The sequence below is a fragment of the Oncorhynchus masou genome, unplaced genomic scaffold (genome assembly GCF_036934945.1).
Source record: "Oncorhynchus masou masou isolate Uvic2021 unplaced genomic scaffold, UVic_Omas_1.1 unplaced_scaffold_1990, whole genome shotgun sequence".
Classification (NCBI taxonomy): domain Eukaryota; kingdom Metazoa; phylum Chordata; class Actinopteri; order Salmoniformes; family Salmonidae; genus Oncorhynchus; species Oncorhynchus masou.
Window position 1 is genome coordinate 40,129 of NW_027008481.1, and position 7,585 is coordinate 47,713.

The following is a 7,585-nucleotide window of genomic DNA, read 5'->3' on the forward strand; positions in this document are numbered from 1 at the left end:
AGGGCACTAACTCCTATACCCTGTCGGAGACAGCCTCTGCCAGGACTGAATGGATTTAGCCAGAAGAAAACCAAAGATCCCCTTTTTTAAAAACACTAAGGATTGCTTAAATTATCATAACAATAAAATGTTATTCCTAAAGTCCCAGAAATATTGCCATGAGCTTTAGGAGTGGTATCCCAGACACAGATTAGTACTAAAAAGCACAATGGAGATTATCAATGGAAAAATGTATTAATTTTTAGTGAAGGACTAGGCTTAATCTGTATCCAGGAAAGCAGCCCCTATGGTTTGAATAGAAATTCAATTGATTTGCTACTCCTTTCTCAAAGGCAGGAATACCCACAGAGAGGAGACCAACCGAGAGGAGGCCAGTAGACCCACCGAGAGGAGGCCAGTAGACCCACAGAGAGGAGGCCAGTAGACCCACAGAGAGGAGGCCAGTAGACCCACAGAGAGGAGGCCAACCGAGAGGAGGCCAGTAGACCAACCGAGAGGAGGCCAGTAGACCCACCGAGAGGAGGCCAGTAGACCCACCGAGAGGAGGCCAGTAGACCCACCGAGAGGAGGCCAGTAGACCCACAGAGAGGAGGCCAGTAGACCCACAGAGAGGAGGCCAACCGAGAGGAGGCCAGTAGACCCACCGAGAGGAGGCCAGTAGACCCACAGAGAGGAGGCCAGTAGACCCACAGAGAGGAGGCCAGTAGACCCACAGAGAGGAGGCCAACCAAGAGGAGGCCAGTAGACCCACCGAGAGGAGGCCAACCGAGGAGGCCAGTAGACCCACCGAGAGGAGGCCAGTAGACCCACCGAGAGGAGGCCAGTAGACCCACCGAGAGGGAGGCCAGTAGACCCACAGAGAGGAGGCCAGTAGACCCACAGAGAGGAGGCCAACCAAGAGGAGGCCAGTAGACCCACCCGAGGAGGCCAACCGAGGAGGCCAGTAGACCCACCGAGAGGAGGCCAACCGAGAGGAGGCCAGTAGACCCACCGAGAGGCCAGTAGACCCACAGAGAGGAGGCCAGTAGACCCACAGAGAGGAGGCCAGTAGACCCACAGAGGAGGCCATTAGAAGCACAGAGAGGAGGCCATTAGACCCACAGAGAGGAGGCCAACCGAGAGGGAGGCCAGTAGAAGCACAGAGAGGCCAGTAGACCCACAGAGAGGAGGCCAACCGAGAGGAGGCCAGTAGAAGCACAGAGAGGCCAGTAGACCCACCGAGAGGAGGCCAGTAGACCCACGAGAGGAGGCCAGTAGACCCACCGAGAGGAGGCCAGTAGACCCACAGAGAGGAGGCCAGTAGACCCACCGAGAGGAGGCCAGTAGAAGCACAGAGAGGAGGCCAGTAGACGCACAGAGGCGGCCAGTAGAAGCACAGAGAGGAGGCCAACCGAGAGGAGGCCAGTAGAAGCACCGAGAGGCGGCCAGTAGACCCACCGAGAGGAGGCCAGTAGACCCACAGAGAGGAGGCCAGTAGACCCACAGAGAGGAGGCCAGTAGACCCACAGAGAGGAGGCCAGTAGACCCACAGAGAGGAGGCCAGTAGACCCACAGAGAGGAGGCCAGTAGACCCACAGAGAGGAGGCCAGTAGACCCACAGAGAGGAGGCCAGTAGACACACCGAGAGGAGGCCAGTAGACACACCGAGAGGAGGCCAGTAGACACACCGAGAGAGGCCAGTAGACCCACAGAGAGGAGGCCAGTAGACCCACAGAGAGGAGGCCAGTAGACCCACAGAGGAGGCCAGTAGACCCACAGAGGAGGCCAGTAGACCCACAGAGGGGAGGCCAGTAGACCCACCGAGAGGAGGCCAGTAGACACACCGAGAGGAGGCCAGTAGACACACCGAGAGAGGAGGCCAGTAGACACACCGAGAGGAGGCCAGTAGACACACCGAGAGGAGGCCAGTAGACACACCGAGAGGAGGCCAGTAGACCCACAGAGAGGAGGCCAGTAGACCCACAGAGAGGAGGCCAGTAGACCCACCGAGAGGAGGCCAGTAGACCCACCGAGAGGAGGCCAGTAGACCCACCGAGAGGGAGGCCAGTAGACCCACCGGAGGCCAGTAGACCCACCGAGAGGAGGCCAGTAGACACACCGAGAGGAGGCCAGTAGACACACCGAGAGGAGGCCAGTAGACACACAGATGAATTAGGGATGAAGTCTGGAGCATGAGACTACTACAGATATAATCCCATTTATAATCACATTTGGCCATTGGGGGGGGGTGAATAATCTGTAATCTGACATTGGTTAATTAAATGAACATACATTTTAAAAAAGTGTTTGAAAAGAGTATGGGTTTGACCGGTCAACCAACCCGTATCTACAGATTGAGCTGTCCTCCCCGTCAGCCACACACTATTCAACAAGGACCCAGAGAAACTATTAGGCCTACCCATTCTCTGGAAGAAAAAAACAAACATTTAAAAATGTGTTTGATCCTTGACAACAATATTCTCACAGCACCTTTTAAACGAGGCAGTTGATAGTCTAGCTGCTCTTCTAAGGTTTAAATCGATGTTCACTCAACAAACAAACAAAAAACATGAGAGCTTGGGACCAAGGTTTCATCTGCATTTTGGTCAAATTTGAGTTATTGACATAGCCCTTGTTCTGTTACCTGTTCTCCACCTATATAGTACTCTTAAGTACCCCAATTCATGTTGTTAAATTCAAAAGAATACAAGATTTTAAAAAAATTGCTGACACCATTCAAACCCTCTGAACTGTCAAGCCAATTACCTCAATCAATATTCACGCAGATTGACCTTGTAGTCCCAAACTGTCGACTTGGAAAGATCTGTTAACCACTGGGCAGGCACACAGCATGACTTTAGGGCACTCCCATGAAAACCACTGACAAAAGTTAGTGAGGACAACCCCTTTTCACTGTGTGTGAACAAGTTTCATTCACACGGTTTGAAATTGATACCAACGATAACTAGCATCTAGGCAGGAGAGCCTTAAAGGGATCCGTGACGTGGGAAGCGCTCTCTCAACCAGGCAGGCAATTCAAACTGAAAAAAATAGATTTAAATTTTTTTTTTTAAAGTGGAAATAACAGACAAGCTGACGTATCAACCATGCCAGCTGCCCATAGCAACACAAATATCTACTTGAAACCATTTCCTCATTATTATACAAAATGTACTGTAGAAATATCTAGAACCGAGTTGGTTCGTATTAGCAACAGATCTCTCCTTTCTCAAACACCCCCCCCCCCAAAAAAAAAAAATTGAACAAAAGAAATATCATGTTATAACATACTTTGAAACACAAAGACATATATCCTCTTATTCTAATAAAGACATATATCCTCTTATTCTATCCTCTTTGCACAGCAGTCACCTCAAATGCAGGTAGTAGAATGATGCAAATTGTAGCATAGTTTTAAAGACTGATTGACATTTGGTTTAGGCAAGTGTAAAGACTGTCCAAAGAAAGTCCAGGATGCAGAAGATAAAGAGGACCACGTCAAGTGAGTCCATCTCACTATTTTACATACCAAAGAAAGCAGACATCTTGCAGGTAACATTTTTGTTTTCACACAACTTTCACTAAAAAGGAGAGGACGTAATAGGTGGAGTCTGTACTAGGCCTGAGCAAAACATCCCTTCAACCTGTCCTGTGCCGTCCTCGGCCAATAGGCTCGGGCCGTCCTCGGCCAATAGGCTCGGGCCGTCCTCGGCCAATAGGCTCAGGCCGTCCTCGGCCAATAGGCTCAGGCCTGTTCTTCATCATACTGTAGTACCAAGACACCAACAGAGAGTGATCTGAGGCACCCTCATTGCATTATCAGAAAATAGCATGCCATGACATTACCATGACAACCATTACGTCTCCAGTTTCTCCAACACTGAGATGGTATTTTCTTCCAGTTTCTCCCAACACTGAGATGGTATTTCCTGGGGGGGTCCTCCAGTTTCTCCAACACTGAGATGGTATTTCCTGGGGGGGGGTCCTCCAGTTTCTCCAACACTGAGATGGTATTTCCTTGTTTTCCCCTCTAACGCCTACCTCAGGGGATGTTGATCCCAGTCAGTGCGTTAACACCAGGACTTCTTCCATGCCGTCATTCCTGTCGATGGAACGGTAGCCATTCTTGATGTTGAATCACTTGACTGTACCCAAGACAGTACATCTAGCGGTGACCTGCTTTACCCTTCACAGAAACTGAGGTTACCGATCTGGATGAAATGGGTTCTCACGTCGGCAGCAGGCTGCCAGACTGTTGGTTAGTTTTCCCCCTGTCTCGGCCTCATGGTTTCTGAACCCAACATTATCTGAGGATATAGTCTATATCATACGAGGAGGTGGTCAGAGGAGTTTCCAGCCATGTCTCAGGGTTGTCATCGGCATACTTCTCCTGTCATTCTTTAGTTCAATCCTGTAAAGTGTTGTATGAACTTATATTGGACAAGTCTTCTCGAGGGTCATTAGTAATAAAAAGGATAAATGCTTTTTAACACTTAAGTTAAAATGTCAAAATTTAAGGCCTGCTTGTAGTCAATCCCCCAAACCCAGGGTTGTGTTTATTAGGGCACTCCAACAAGCATTTCTTAAGTTCAGATACTAACTTCCACCAGTTTCATTTCATTTCGGAGTTCTCTTTAGTTTGCTTTATAGTGAACACTACCCTGAAGTTCAATCTGAAGGTCAAAGGTCATTGCAGTCCAGTTAAACATAGTTCAAATTACTTTTCAGAACAAACGTAGGGTGCGCCCAAGAGATGTAGGGGCGCCCAAGAGTCCATGTGTAATTCGAAACCCTTCAGTTACGCAGGGTGCAACGGCACCACAAACTTACAACCGACGGAGAATGATACTTGATCCCAACTTCCTGGAACACCTGTGGGAACCCCAATATCACACAGGTAAACCCTACCTACTCCCTCTGACAGCGGTAGTGGAAGACCCAGAGACAGTGTCCACTTGGCTTCTACGGGCGTGACCCTGTCCGCTGACTGGAGGATCCAGGCTGAGCACGGGAGCTCTGTTCTGGTTGGCCCAGTCTACAGCGGTCTGGTACCATGGCTGGTCAGAAGGAAGGTGTTCTCGTGACAGTCCAGGCAGTTGATGATAAGGTCCACGGGGCTGTCCGGAAGCTCTGGGAGGTGACATGAAACATTGTCACTTTAGGTTAACATTCAGGGACCATTTTAGTTTATTTTCTTCCTCTACTACAGATTAGTTGCTTTTCAGTCCAGGACTCGGTATAACCTGGGTCTGAATCTGGGAAACCGTCCCATAGAGGACTGCATGCACTTTACAGAGGCCTTGCTCATACCTGATAATAAAAGATAAACGGGAGCAGATGGCAAACAAAACAACAACTGTATTCACAGACCCTACCGACTACCCCTTAAACTCCATGACACAGAATAGACACATCCATCCCGCACCTTTAACAGGAAGGCAGGATTGCCCTCGTCTTGTAGAGGAGAGCTAGCTGGAGATCTACCATTCGATAACAGCAGATCATTGGATCATCATGTATCCAATAGCGCATTGGATCATCATGTATCCAATAGCGCATTGGATCATCATGTATCCAATCGCGCATTGGATCATCATGTATCCAATCGCTCATTGGTTCATCATGTATCCAATAGCTCATTGGATCATCATGTATCCAATAGCGCATTGGATCATCATGTATCCAATAGCGCATTGGATCATCATGTATCCAATCGCTCATTGGATCATCATGTATCCAATCGCTCATTGGTTCATCATTTATCCAATCGCTCATTGGTTCATCATTTATCCAATCGCTCATTGGTTCATCATTTATCCAATCGCTGATACATCACCTTCAACACTGGAGACCTGTTTGCCCTCCGTCTTGGTGTAAAGCGTGATCTCGCTGGAAACGGCATCCAGCGCCTTGACAAAGTTAGGCAGGAAGATTATCACCTCCACCTCGTGGTTGGCCAGGTAATGACACAGCTGATGCCCTGGGCCCCCTGGACGTAGAGGCCCACAGGTAAGGCCACAGTGGGCCGCTGGTGCACATTCTTAGGGGTCAGTCTGTAATGAATGAAAGGTTAGGGTTAGGCTTGAAGTCTGGAGGGAAAGAGCAGAGAGCAGGATGTGATGTCCCGGGCCCCCATGGAGCGAGGGCCACAGAGGGGGGCCACAGATGGGCTGCTGGTGTACCGTCTTAGGGGTCAGTCTGGAGGAGCGAGAGGATCAAAAGAGGATTCTGTTTGTTTTTTTATGTCTATCAATAAAATATTGGATACAAATCAATAAACCATTTAACTTAGTCTGATTGAATCTGTACAACATTAAATAAGTGGACAAAATAAGCAGTATAAATCTGTCAAAAGCACGGTGATCATCTTTCCATTCATTTTGAATTGTTGTAAATACTCGCATCTACAAAAACAGATTGTCTGGGACATGAGACTCATTTAGAGTACATCCTCGGGGTCTCAAAATGGCTGACAAATGTTTATGTCCCGAGTGCAATGGTGTCCAAGGTTGTGTGCTTCTTACCTGTTGGGCCCGCCCAGCAGCGTCAAGGCCATCTGACTGGCACACACACCTGTCATCTCCAGCCTCCTCTCCAATGAGAGGCCGTAACGTTCAGCGACTGACAACAGGCGGCTTGTGCAGCTCATAGGAAATACTGGGCACCACCAGGCCCGAGTCTACGGAGAAACACAGAGAAGGGGAAGGACATTGGCTGCTAATCACAAACAGGTAACACTGCAGAGGTTTAAATACTGTTGATATTTCTTCATCTTCTCCTTGGTTAGAAAGAGCGGTAGCAACCGGCAGCACTAATGACAGTCCTAAGTCCGTTAAGAAGTCAGTTGAGAAGTCAGTTCTTATTTTCAATAACGGCCTAGGAACAGTGGGTTAACTGGTCTAGGAACAGTGGGTTAACTGGTCTAGGAACAGTGGGTTAACTAACTGGTCTAGGAACAGTGGGTTAAACTGCCTTGTTCAGGGGAACAGTAGGTTAACTAACTGGTCTAGGAACAGTGGGTTAACTGGTCTAGGAACAGTGGGTTAAACTGCCTTGTTCAGGGGAACAGTGGGTTAACTGCCTTGTTCAGGGGAACAGTGGGTTAACTGCCTTGTTCAGGGGAACAGTGGGTAAACTGCCTTGTTCAGGGGAACAGTGGGTAAACTGCCTTGTTCAGGGGAACAGTGGGTAAACTGCCTTGTTCAGGGGAACAGTGGGTAAACTGCCTTGTTCAGGGGAACAGTGGGTAAACTGCCTTGTTCAGGGGAACAGTGGGTAAACTGCCTTGTTCAGGGGAACAGTGGGTAAACTGCCTTGTTTGTTCTTGTTCAGGGGAACAGTGGGTAAACTGCCTTGTTCAGGGGAACAGTGGGTAAACTGCCTTGTTCAGGGGAACAGTGGGTAAACTGCCTTGTTCAGGGGAACAGTGGGTAAACTGCCTTGTTCAGGGGAACAGTGGGTAAACTGCCTTGTTCAGGGAACAGTGGGTAAACAGCCTTGTTCAGGGAACAGTGGGTAAACTGCCTTGTTCAGGGGAACAGTGGGTAAACTGCCTTGTTCAGGGAACAGTGGGTAAACAGCCTTGTTCAGGGGAACAGTGGGTAAA

The 7,585-nt window shown here is 48.9% G+C and overlaps 1 pseudogene; it reads right to left on the reverse strand.

Annotated features, from left to right (window-relative positions):
• Positions 1–4,777: 4,777 nt before the first annotated feature.
• LOC135532696 (enhancer of mRNA-decapping protein 3-like) overlaps positions 4,778–7,585 on the reverse strand; it is a 4,159-nt pseudogene continuing 1,351 nt past the window's right edge.